Source organism: Mustela erminea, chromosome 17 (genome assembly GCF_009829155.1).
Source record: "Mustela erminea isolate mMusErm1 chromosome 17, mMusErm1.Pri, whole genome shotgun sequence".
Classification (NCBI taxonomy): Eukaryota; Metazoa; Chordata; class Mammalia; order Carnivora; family Mustelidae; genus Mustela; species Mustela erminea.
In genome coordinates this window covers 60422053-60434798 of record NC_045630.1, presented here as the reverse complement: position 1 = coordinate 60434798, position 12746 = coordinate 60422053, and positions in this window count along the sequence as shown.

The window sequence follows — 12746 nt, the reverse complement described above, 5'->3', positions numbered from 1 at the left end:
GAGACAGTATGCATCCCCCCACTGATGATGTCTCCACCTGGCCTGACCCACCTTTGTCTCTGGGCTTTGTTACCTGAAGCTGGTTTCTGGGACTTGTCTCCAAGTAAATCTCCTGGGGGAAGGGGAGCAGGGACAGTTGCTAAATAGGTCCTTACAGTGCCCCCTGAGCAGTTCTGTCCATAACGACAGTAGGTGCTGCCAGGTGGCTCGCACCAGGGACTCCAGCAGGTGAGTGGAGCTAATCCTGAGAACTCAGGTGGGAGACACTTAGAAATTCAGACCAGCTGGCTGGCAGACTGGTCCTGGCTGGACCTGCCCTTGGGAATCAGGGCTTGACCCCTGGGCTGAGATTCAGAACAAGAATTCAGAAGAGAGGATTCATCTTTACAACTGGAGCACACAAAAGCATTTCGGCTCAGAAAGTGTTATTTGCACAGAAGCTCAAGTGCAGCTGGAAGCAAACCCTGGGTCCCAGGTGCAGGTAACTTGGAGGTGAGCTGGGCCGGGTCTGTCTCGGCACTTCCTGCTCCGAGCATCGTCTCCTCGGTACCCACGAGTGGCGGTGTGGTTGGAAGTCTGGGGGCAGCGGCAGGAAACGAGGTGGGGCTGATACAGAGGAGGGCAGAAGTCTCTGTCACCCATTAATTGGAGACTGGGACCAGTTAATTGAGGGAAAGTTACGCAACAAGCACTACACTCAGTTGGCACTGTGGTTGTGTTCCGATTGTTGTGGAGCTAACAGAGGGCACCAAGACTGAGAGAAGGATTAGACAAGGTGTCAACGTGCTGGAGCACAGTAGACTCATTTCTATCATCACCACGGACTGGGAGAGGTGAAGGAATCCTCTGAGATGCTGTTTCATCATCCATAAAAGTTTATCTGCATTGCAGTCCTGAATTCCACGAACATCTAAGGCGGCCCCCCCATGCCATATATGATTCTAGGGAAACCCAGACATGAGTAAAGAGAAGCCTTACCTGGCGGAGGTCACAGTCTATTAGGAAGGAGCAGGAGAAAAAGGCACGGATAAGACGTGCTTATGGGTCACTAAGCTCAGTGTTTGTTTTCTACAATCTCATTTAAAGCTCATCAAAGTGACAGGGTGGGCAGTATTAATCGCCTTCTGGAAGATGAGGTTTTGAGGGTCCAGAATGGGGTTAAGATAATCTGTCCAAGGTCACAGCACTTGCAAATGGTGAAGCAATGATTTGAACCCAGCTCTGTCCGACCCCGAGGTTCAAGGTCTTCCCGACACCTCCCTTTGTTCAGAGGCCAGAGCAACTGGCAGGCTCCTCACCTTCAGTGCATGTTTGAAGCCTTGCATCGTCTGAGCCCAGGAAAGAGGCAGGGGATGTTTCAGCTGCCTTTAAGAAGTCAATAGATGGAGAAGGATGAAAAGGGCACTTAGAGAAGTCAGGCAGTATGATTTGTGTGAAAGGGCATCTTTGAGGCTGTGAACAGAATCTTGGGGTGTGAAATCACGAAGGAAAGCATCTCATCTCACAGCCTTTTCCACGACGGACTGCATGGCTGAGCAAACCACAAGCATGGGCATCATCTATCCCACGGTAGGTGAGAGGGTGGCCTTAATGGGACAGGAGGAAAATCAATGATGTTATCACGTTGAAGCGAGGAGCTGGCCGACCGAGCACAGAATGTCAGCAGCCTGACAAGGCAAAGGCAGCCTTGGCCTGGGGCAACTGATATTGATTATAATGATCTCAAAGCAATTAGCTCATGGATCTGCCTCCCATTCATTTTGCTTTCTTTCTCAAAATAGGTACATTCAGGGCCATGGTGAGCCCATGGTCCCTGGAGGACCAGCTCGGCTCTTTGGAAGGACATCAAGAATTGTTCCCTCTGCCATCAGCAGCTCATCCCACAGGGTTCAGCAAGAGCAAGAAGGGGTTTTAGGATGTCTGGGGCACACAGGACCACAGGAAGAATACATCTAGCAAACTATATCCTCTGAGTATTATGGTCAAATTCAGGGGTCCTTTGCTCTGTGACTTTGGACAAGTCATAGTCTCTCCATGGCCTCAGGTTCCTTGTCTTAAAAAGACAAGGAAAGAGGGTAAGCTAAAAATGCTCTCTCTCTCTGGTTTAGTTCAGTTTTGGGGTATGCGTGGGCTTTCTCTCTGAGGGATCAGATCTAATAACCACTGGCTCTCATTGAATCATAGTTTATCTTCAGGTCTTTAGCTCTCCTCCATTTTCCTCTCTTCCTTGTGCCACTGAAGTATGGGTGAGAGCCAAGAACCGAGACACGTGAACGTTAACAGCCTTCATTCAGTGGGAATGCACCAGGCACACATGACAGGCCCAGGAAAGTGCTCGATGCCTGGGATTCAATGTGAGCATGCTAGCTCATGTTCTGTGCCAACTGGACTGAGCCATGTGCCTCAACATTCGGTCAAACACCATCCTATGTGTGTCTGTGAGGGTGTTTCTGGATGAAACTAACGTTCGAACCCACAGACTGATCAAGCAGATGGCCTTGCCTGGTAAGAGTGGGCATCAGCCAATCCGTGGAAGGCCTGAATACAACACAAAGTCCGAGTCCCCTACGGATAAGAAGAGAGTAAGCGGGAACTCCCACTGTCTGACTGCCCTCAAGCTGGGACATGGTTTTTCTGGCCTTTGGACGGAAATGACATCATCAGCTCTCCTGGGTCTCTAACTTGCTAGCTGCAGATCTGGCGACTTCTCAGCCTCCATCATTGCCAAGTCCTTATAATAAACCTCCATTTCTGTCTCTCCCTCTTTCTTGCTGTATCTAACCCCCTGTATCTATCCATCCTATTGGTCCTGTCTCTCTAAAGAGCTTTGAGCAAGAGAATATAATAGTAAGAGAGTGTAAATGTATAATAATAAGATACCCATGTGAAGAAGTGCTTTCCACGCCTCATTCTTGGTTGGCTGTCCTGGTAGCTCTTGTGGAAGGAGAGATGGGGTTCCACCATAACATAGTTCCCAACTTCGCTGGACATCAGCATCCGCAGACTTGAAGAGCTTTGAAAAGTCTCCAGGCCTAAATTGTACTCCAGACCCACTCAATCAGAACATGGAGGGTGGGACTCAGGTATCCGTGTAGTGTGAAGATCCCAGGTGATTTGATTGTGTAGCAAAGCGTGGGAATTACTCTCAGAAATACAATTTGGAAGTATCTGCTGCATTTTGATGGTTACAGCTAATATAGGAAAAGTTTCCCCTTTCAGCCTATCAAGGTAGCTCTGGATAATGATAATTACCATGGATTGAGCACCTGCTATGTGGTGGGTGCTAATGCAGCCTTGACACACATTAGCCCTTTAGTCTCATTTTATGGATGAGTTAACTAGGACTTGGGGAGATTAAATGACTTTCCTGAAGCCACAAACATGTGCGGAATCGGGATTTAAACCAGGCACAGAAGAGAGAGCCCACAAACCACCCACTCCACCATCCTGTGCTGTCCCTGCAGGCTTAACTTTTTAGTTTTAGGAGTAAAAACGTGGTATTGGGGTCCAACTCAGTCCATTTTTTCACGAAGCATTTCATGACTTCTCTGGCACTTCTGGATTTCACTCTTCTCTTCCTGAATGTACAACTTAGATTGGCTAATGGTGTAGTGTTGTCTTTTCAACAAGCTTAGATATTTCTCAGGATTAGGGACTATCTCCTTTAATCATTGACACTCTCCCTTGATACTGGGAATAGTGTGGTGTACATAATAAGTGCTCACTAGATACTCCTGAATTAATTTTTGTCTAGATATAGGGCAGGGGATTCCCAAATGTCTGACCAAAGTGAGGTAAATTAGAGTTACGGTATCAAACCAAGCAGTGTGTAGTGCGGGTGGGAGGAACAGTAGGTTCTTGTAGGACATGTTGGAGCCCATCCCTGGGTTTTGCCATTGGGCCTTCCAGATACTCCTGTTTGGGATTTTCCATATCTGAACAGGGTCCCCATCCTTATGTTCCCCTGAGCTATGGGTCCTTTATTTCTCTTACATATTTAGACCAAATAATGTTAATGTTTGGGACCATAGAGGTTTTCATATTTGAAGAACTGTTCAGATCCAGGAATAAGCTATTTGGATGACAGATTTTCATCAGTTTTTCTTCCAAGAGGAGACTCAGCCTCATTTGATTATGGTAGGGACTCTTGATTGGATTATGACTTCTCTGTTTTTGTCTGGAAGCCCTTGGCTGCAGTCACGGTAGAATCTCCAGAAAGAGCACTAGCATCAGGGCACTTGGGTGGATCAGTCAGTTATGCATCTGCCTTCTGCTCAGGTCATGATCTTGGAGTACTGGGATGGAGCCACACATAAGGCTCTCTACTCGGTGGGAAGCCTGCTTCGCCGTCTCCCTCTCCCTCTGTGCTTTCTCTCTCTTTCTCAAATGAATGAATAAAATCTTAAAAAAAAAAAAAAAAACCCAAAACAAAAAAACAAAAAAATGAGCCCTGGCATCTAAGAGAGACCAGCATTCACTGCTTATCTCCATTGTCTGCCTGGAACACTGGGGAAACCACTTCAGCTCTCACTGTCTCTAAAAGTCAAGCAGTGACTGTAGTGTCTGTCATGAACAAACCAACTGGTCAGTGTGAAAGCTTTGATTTCACAGAAGAGGAGTGTTCCAGAAATCAAAAAGGACATCAGTATGGCTGTCAGGCTGAGATTTACTTGCAGGCAAAGAAAAGTTTCTCTCTAAATACAGAGGTAAACTGAGGCCAGCACAAATGACCAAAAATTGGGTTTATTTGGGAGTAGCAGAGGAACTACAATTCAGGAAATGCAGGTTGGAGCAAGCAGCAGGCCGGTCTGTGGAGAGGTCTGGGGTGGGCCGTATATTTAGGGACAAGGAGTATAAGGAGGGGAAATCCAGCCAGACGTGAAGCAGGACATTTGTTTTTTCAAGGATGGCGAGAAACTCTTGACAGATGCTCATCTACCAGGAGAGAAGTCTCGGTCTTACGTCGAGCATGCATTTAATGGAAAGCAATCTATTAGCTCTTCAAGTTCTGATTTTCTGAGGATACATGTGTGACTCTCCATTTCACGTTGAAATCCTTTCACAGAAGTGTTCTGCCTGGAGCAAGCAAAGGTACTCCGGCTCCCCACCTGTCCGCTCAGCCAACTAGGACTGGGTGGGTCCCATGCTGTACTTCTGCCCATCTTTAGGAGGGATGAGGAAATTAGCAATAGAAAGAAGAGGACAGATTTGCAGTTCCAGTCAGGAGGAACTCGATCTCCACACCTGGGTATTTTTGTTTTCCTGTTGTCAGGAAGAGAACGTGTGAGGTTGTGCTTGTTGGTGTGTATATATATATATGTATATATATATTAACGTCAGTTGGCGTATGGTATATGAGCGTGAATGTGTGATGTGCCCGCGTCTGTGTGTGTGTTGGTGTATACTGAAGAGAAGGAAAATTAATTTTCCTTCTTCCTTCTACCCTCCTAGATTTTTTGCTGAGGCAACCCTTTAATAAAAGACAGATTAACAGGAGAAAAACAAACAGAAGTTTACTATCATGTACGCCTCCCACACGCCTGGGAGAACTCCCGGAGAGATGGAGTCCCTCCCTGAAACAGCGCGCACCATCACCTTATGTACCATGCCCAGCTGAAGACGAGAGAAGATGTTGAGGGGAGGCGCAGGCCAGTCAGGGCGGTTGATCAGGAAGAGCACAGTAGACTGCGGTAAGGCTGTTTTGAAGATTTAAGTCCTCACTTTCTTCACCGCTGAGCATTTCTAGAAATATCCTTATCCACCTCTTCCTGGAACCAAGAGGAGGATTCCCTTACACAAGGAGAGTTCTCTCATACACGGGAATGTCTCACAAAAGGGTAATCATTTCTCAGAGCTTCTCCAGTGTCTGCTCTTTCTTAGAAATAACCAGCCCCAGGGGCACCTGGGTGGTACAGTCGGTCAAGCATCCGACCCTTGGTTTCGGCTCAGGTGGTGATGTCAGGGTCCTGGGATCCACGCTGAGCATCGAGTCTGCTTCAGAGTCTCTCTTTCCCTCTCCCCCGTCCCTCCTGCTCATGCTCTCTCTCTCTCTCAAATAAGTAAATCAAATCTTAAAAAAAAAAGATGACCAGACCCAAATAATCCTTATGCCAAAGAGGGATTTGGGGCTGGCATATTCCACTCCCCTTCACTACATACATGAGTGTGTCCAAGTGTGTGGTGTGAATGTGTGTGTACATGACTGACAGCGTGAGCGTGCCTGTGTGTGGAAGTACGTGCCTCTGTCGTTCTGTGTGCGTATGTTTGTGTGTGTTTAGTCAGAAGTTCAGGCCTGCTGCCAAAGTCTGTGTTCCTTCCTCCTTTTCTCACTTTTCTTACTTGCTTCGTGCCTGATGCTTACTTAACATGTTTGATTATTTTACTTTGAGTCTCATAAGTTTGTTCAATTATGCATCAGCCCCCACCGGGTCCGATGGTGTAGTCGTGAGTGTCATTTCCCGTGCGGTGGCTAGCTTTACCGGAATCAGCATAATCATGGCAGTCAAGTTTAACCGAAGATGCCTTTCGCTATATACTTTGAAAGGAAAAGAGATAAAGATCCCACGAGAGAGGGGGTAGGATCTGCTAATCCTCTGTACCCGGCTGGAGCCCTGGAGAGCATCGTGATGGCGGTCACTACACCTGCTGCCATGCGTGCTGGTCTCAGTGCTGACAGACCCCAAGGAAACAGGGACTCTGAGCCGTGGACTGGGTCAGACTGAGCTGGCACATGGCGGATACTCCGGGTTGGTCAAATGAATGTGGTACAGAGGAACAGAGAGGGCTCCTCTGAAAAGAAGTTTTAGAAAAATATAGAAAAAGAAGCAGCTTCTAGAACCAGTGTGTTTCACTGAATAAGAATGAAGTGTTAAAAACTAAAATACGATTTTTCCCCTAAAACTCGAGTTTCTTTTTTTTTTTAAAGATTTTATTTATTTGGGAGGTACAGCATGAGCCGGGGCAGTGAGGGGCAGAGGGAAAAGGAGAAGCAGATTCTGCTGAGCAGGGAGCCCAAGTGGGACTTGACCCCAGGACGCTGAGATCATGACCTGAGCCAAAGGCAGAGGCTTAACCAACTGAACTGTCTAGGTGCCCCTGTCTACTTTCTTTATATATTTTTATATATTTTGAACTTCTATAACAATGAAATAGCTTTGCTGTGATATCATTTCAAATAAGTAAAAACCATGATTTAGCAATACAATACACACACACACACACACATACCTCCCCCCACACACATTTTTTTTACATTCTAAGTAAAACGAGTATCTGAGCTCCCAAGGAGTCGGGGCTGCTCCAGGTCAGGGCTCTGGCAGCGATGATCCCTTTGTGGCCTCCAGAAACTTCGCAGGAGATGCACCCCACTCTCCCTCCGTCGCAGGGACTCGGTCTGACGAACTTGCGTTGTCTCAGTGCAAGAGCGAAGGCTCAGTGGGTACTTCGGGTAGATCTGAAGCAGGAGCAAGGGCTCCCGAGTGGAGCAGACCCAACTGCCCGAAATCAGCTGGTGGGATGATGAGTTTCCTGAACTCTCATTCGTTGCTACCGATGAGTGACCTGTTGTTTCTATGAATTACGTATGGTGTATAGTAATAACATTTGTTTCACTATCACACAGTATGTTTCAGGTTTTTCTGTCTTTGGGGCCTATGCTTGCTGGAAAACATAATTTCTTATCCCTTTTGAATTTTGAATTGAATTCTATCATGATAGGATTCAGGGCAAATAGAGTGGGATCATTTCTTCTGCTGAGTTTTCAACACAGTCATCTGCCTTTTAAATCTCCCTCAATTCATAGAACTGCTTTCTGTTTTTTGTTTTTTTTTCCCCCAGAGAGAGAGAGAGAGAGAGAGAGAATGCATACTCATGGGGGCAGAGGGAGAGAATCTTCAAGGAGACTCCCCACTGAGCACAGAGCCTGACTTGGGCTCTATCTCAGGACCCTGAGAGCATGACCTGAGCAGAAATCAAGACTCAAAGCTTAATGACTGAGCCACCCAGGCACCCTAGAGCTGATTTCCTGAGTGGGAGTAAGGGTGATGAAGTCACAGCTGGGTTATGTGGAAGTGGATTTGAGTTTGATCTACCTGTAGGTGTCTGTCACCTGAAGTGCATGTCATGGTCTTCTACACATCTCCACACACGCCCCCCCCCACACACATTCCTGTGTGCACACACAATACAGACACTTATGTCCATTTCTACACAAGTCTCTTCCCTAGTCACAGGTGAGCTCTTTCTGAAAGGTGCTTGATTTTTCTGGGTTAATCCAAGAAGTGGAAAAGCTGGGCTTCTGGTGAATTTTCACATATTTGTAATAACTGAAATTAAAAAGAAAAAAAGAAATAAAGAAAAGAAAGCCCAGGTACCAGCTTATAAAACAATGAGCTTTCTAAAAGAGCTCAGAGTCTGAAACAGAAAGTATATATAAAATTGGCCTTTAACTAGGCTGGGTTGGCAAAGACTAAAAAAAAAAAGAAAAGAATGAAGTGGGAAAAAGAGCAAACGGCTGAAGATAGACAGGTACCTCAGAACTGGTTAGGAGCCCTGCGACTCTTTATATATGCTACCTTGTGGAACCTTCTGGAGGCTGGCATTTCCATTCTGCTGTTTTGGATGGATTCTCCTCATGTTGTGATCTGACTTTGAGAGGAACACACCTAGGATCTCACCACATGCCTTGGCTTTGGTAGACTCTGGTGGAAACCTCAAAGCCATTTGAGGCAGCAATGTGTTCCTTCAGGGAGCCAGAAGTCAGTGCCCTACCTTCGAAGGAAGGCTTCCCTCCATGTGGCTTCCCTCACACGTCAAATAAAAGGTAACAGCACTCCCAAAGCTGTGACCTACAGCCTGCATCCGGCCCTCAGCCTCTACTTCCATAGGGCTCCCTTCTGCCCGGATGACGTGAACTGTAGCCACAGGCTTTCCCTCTCACCCTCACGTGGGCCTGCTTCTTCCTCTGTCATGCCATGCCTCAAAATGGCTGCTTCCCCACTTGGAAAACCTTTTCCCCAATTTTCCATTGGTCCTTGTTGTCCTTTGGATCTCAGTTAATGATGACCTCCTCAAAATGACCTTCCCTGACCCTCTGGTCCTCACCAGCCCCCACTAATCTCTCAGGCGCACAGAGCTTCATTTTAATCACACGACTCATCTCTGTGTGACATGAGAGACGTTTTTTTCCTATCTGCCTCACTCATCACTGGATCATAAGCTCAGTGAGAGCCGGAAACTCATCTCCCTGCTTAGCTGTGTCCTTGGCACCTAAGAGCTCCTGACTGAGAGTGTCCTCAGGATGTTGTTTCTTGAAACTGCCCTTTATTCCAGAGAAGCAGGAGCATCTCATTTTTCTCACGATCCTGTCAAAGAGGCTGTGCCATATGTTTTTTCATTTTTTTTTTCTCTTTTAATGTTGGTGACAGTGGGTTTTGCTCTACAAATATTTGGAATTCTTTTGTGTTCAAGTGTATCCTTCATGGTTTCTCATTCTGATGACACGATTAGAAAATTTTTCACATCAGAATTGTAAAAATAACCACATAAGTTTTCTTCCAGTGTTTTTATGCATTCGATTTACACTTAAATAATTAATCCACCCTGAATTTATTTTAGAATAAGACCCATGGTAAGAATCTAAATTAAATTTTATTCAAACTGCTAGCTAGTTGTCCTAACACCAATTATTGGAAAATGTTTCATTTCTCTACTGATTCGAAATGACAGCTTAATAATACACTAAATGCCTCTGCACGCTTGTGTCTTTCTCAGAGCCATTTTCTGTCCCGTTGATCTGTCAGCCTAGTTCTGCCCCAGAACCCCAACATTTTGATTACCATAGCTTGATCATCGCATAGCTTCTAGTCTGGTGAGACAAGTGTCTCTTTCTCTGACACCTCCATCTCACCCCCCAGCATCCTTGTTTTTTTAAAGGTTTTCTTTTTTTCCCAAATTAACTTAAGAATTCTCTTGTCAATTTAAAAAAAAAAATGCTAGTGGGGTTTATTGGAGTTGCTTGAGTGGAATATATTATTATTTTCAGGTTTGCTCAGCTAAATATTTGGGCTGTGTTTTGATCGATTGTAATGGTTTTTGTCCTCTGGGACTTTATTTTCATTTTCTTCTTAAACCTAGTGTTCTCTGGAGAATAAGACACCCTAAAAGTCTTCCATCTCATTTATTCCATTTCTGTATGTTTCTGATGGTTTGCTTCATTGCATCTCTCCATACCCCACTATTTTCATCGGTGTAGAGTCAGGTGAAATGAGACTTACAATGTTCTTAAGGTCTTGAGAGACTTTCTCTTTGAAGGAATGACTAGAGCCTTCCACAATCACCAAGGTTTTGGAAAGCAGAGAGGAACTTGCCAGGTGCCAGCCCTTCAGGTCAAACCATAATCCCCAGCAGGCTGTGTGCTCATCTTCATGAAGCGGGTAATTCGTCTGTCACACTGAGTTTGCGGAAGTAAGACAGACATTCATTTTGATCTCCCTTTCCAGATGCACCAGCAGCTTGACTTGGAGGGCTTAGGCGTTGACAAGTAGCCACCTAACCTGAAAAGAGACATTGTATCAGGGGAAGTGTTGCATGGGGACAAACAAAAGCAAGTAAGATTAACTTCTGTTGGTAAGAGCTGGGGCTCTGGGCTCAGACTGTCTTGTTCAATTGTTGACTCCATTATTCACCTGGTTGTCTCCAGGGCCAGGTACTTCACCTTTCTGTCCCTCATTGGCATCATCTGTCAAAGTGGGGACAATAACCATTCTTCAGGCATGGTTTGCAAGGGAGATTATGTGTGATATGTCCTGTAAGCGCTGAGAATAGCGTTTCATTTAATACATAATAACTATCATTTTACTTACTCTTATTCAATGGTTATACTGGACTGAGAGGTCCTTAGAATCAAGAAGTATCCTCCTGAATGTAGCAGAGTGCTTGACATGGAATAAGGCACTCAGGGCATGTTTACCAAGTTCAAACTCCTTCTTATTCTTGTAGTAGAAAATGCACCACAACAAGCTATATTTATCTGTGTGTGTGTTTATAAATTTGTTCTGTGTTTTTATCTTCTTTCCTTGGTCTTTAGTTCCTCTCTTTGCTGACCCTTTCTCCTCCCCACCCTCAACCCCAAATATTCTTAATTGCCAGAAGGACCAGTCCTGTCTTACTGCTGTCCCACTTCCGGTATATTCCCAAACCCTCTGTCTGCTTCCATTCCTCCAAGACTTCCCAGAACTTTCCAGTGACCACCTACCCGATGGCCACACTTGATGATGATTTATATTCCTTCGTCATCTGACTTGATCTGAATGGATTTGCATTAGGTCACAATCTCTACGAGACAAACAACTTTATATGTCTTATTCTTGGTTAAATTCCTGGTGCTTAGAACTGGGTCTCTGCACATAGTAGATACTCAGTTAATATTTGTTGAATGAATACATTTGTAAGTAGGAGCCCCACTGTTGGCCATTCCTTCCATCTTAAAACATTCTTTCCATCTTCATCCATAGAAACATCACACTTTTCTTTTCATCGGGCAATTCCTTGGTTTCCTTCCTTTCTTTGTCCATCTCTCAAATGCTGGTATTCTTCACAGTTCAGTTCTTGGCTCCCATCTTGTCTTAAAAGATTCCTGCAGGACTAAGTGTTCAGAGACCATCTACACAATATGGGTGACGTTCACATCTTCATCTCTACCCAAATTAATATGAACATTTTAGACCATTTATGCAATTGCCTGTTGAGCATCTTGATATCTCCCCAACACTTAAAAAATATTTCCCAAATGAAGCCCATGATGTTTTTCAGAAACTTATGCTGAAAATGTAAGATAAAACAATAATGATTCCTTGGAAACCAAAATATTGTCATAACCTCTCACAATTGCTAACTTGGAGGGTACGACTTTGTGTGATAAATGGTCCTACTGACTGAGCCCCAGAATGGTGTGGACCCACTGAGTTCTGAACTGAGTGAATTGAGAGTGGGATACTCTTGTTTACAAAGCGAGTGTGTTCTCTTATGTGTAGGTATAGACAGTCCTCGGCAAAGTGGTTGTGTGGTTGCTGAAGGGTAAGACATGAACTCCATCTTACGTCCTTAGGCAATCATGAGACCACTGGGTGGTGGCTCATTTTTGAGTTGGAAAGTACACCCTGTAAATCCAAGTTTACTCCCTCCTCCTGGTGTTCTGGCCCTCCACTTGCTGACGCGGTCCTCACCACAGGGCTCACCTTGGAGCCCTGCAGATGGCTGTCCCATCTCAGTGTGGCCGTCTACTGTATGCATGGCCATCCCTGGGTGTGCAGCCTGTATGACACGGGTATGGATGCTGCTGTTCGTCCTCATTCATTTTCTCCCAGATCAGTGCTCCCCTTTGCATTTGGGCAATGTTCCAGGGTCATCTGGGAAAGTTCTGTCCCATTTCTCTCCATCACGCTGTCCTCTGTGATTGTTTTCAGCCAGATTGTCTATGTTCCAAAGGAAGGGTTGGGCAGCGGTCCACTGAGCCTCAGTTCGCTCTCCTGGGCTCAGCGAGATTTGGAGCAAACCAAACCTGAGCTTCAGTTTCAGTTTCCTCATCTGTGGGAATGAGATTGGATTCTTGAGAAGTTGATGTCAGGCATCCTTTTCTGTTTCCAGGAGTCTAGTACTTAAACTCTCTAACAGTGGAAACAGACGGATGCATAAACTCTATAGTTATCTACTGAACACCAGCTACAATGCAGGCATTGTCTTAGGTG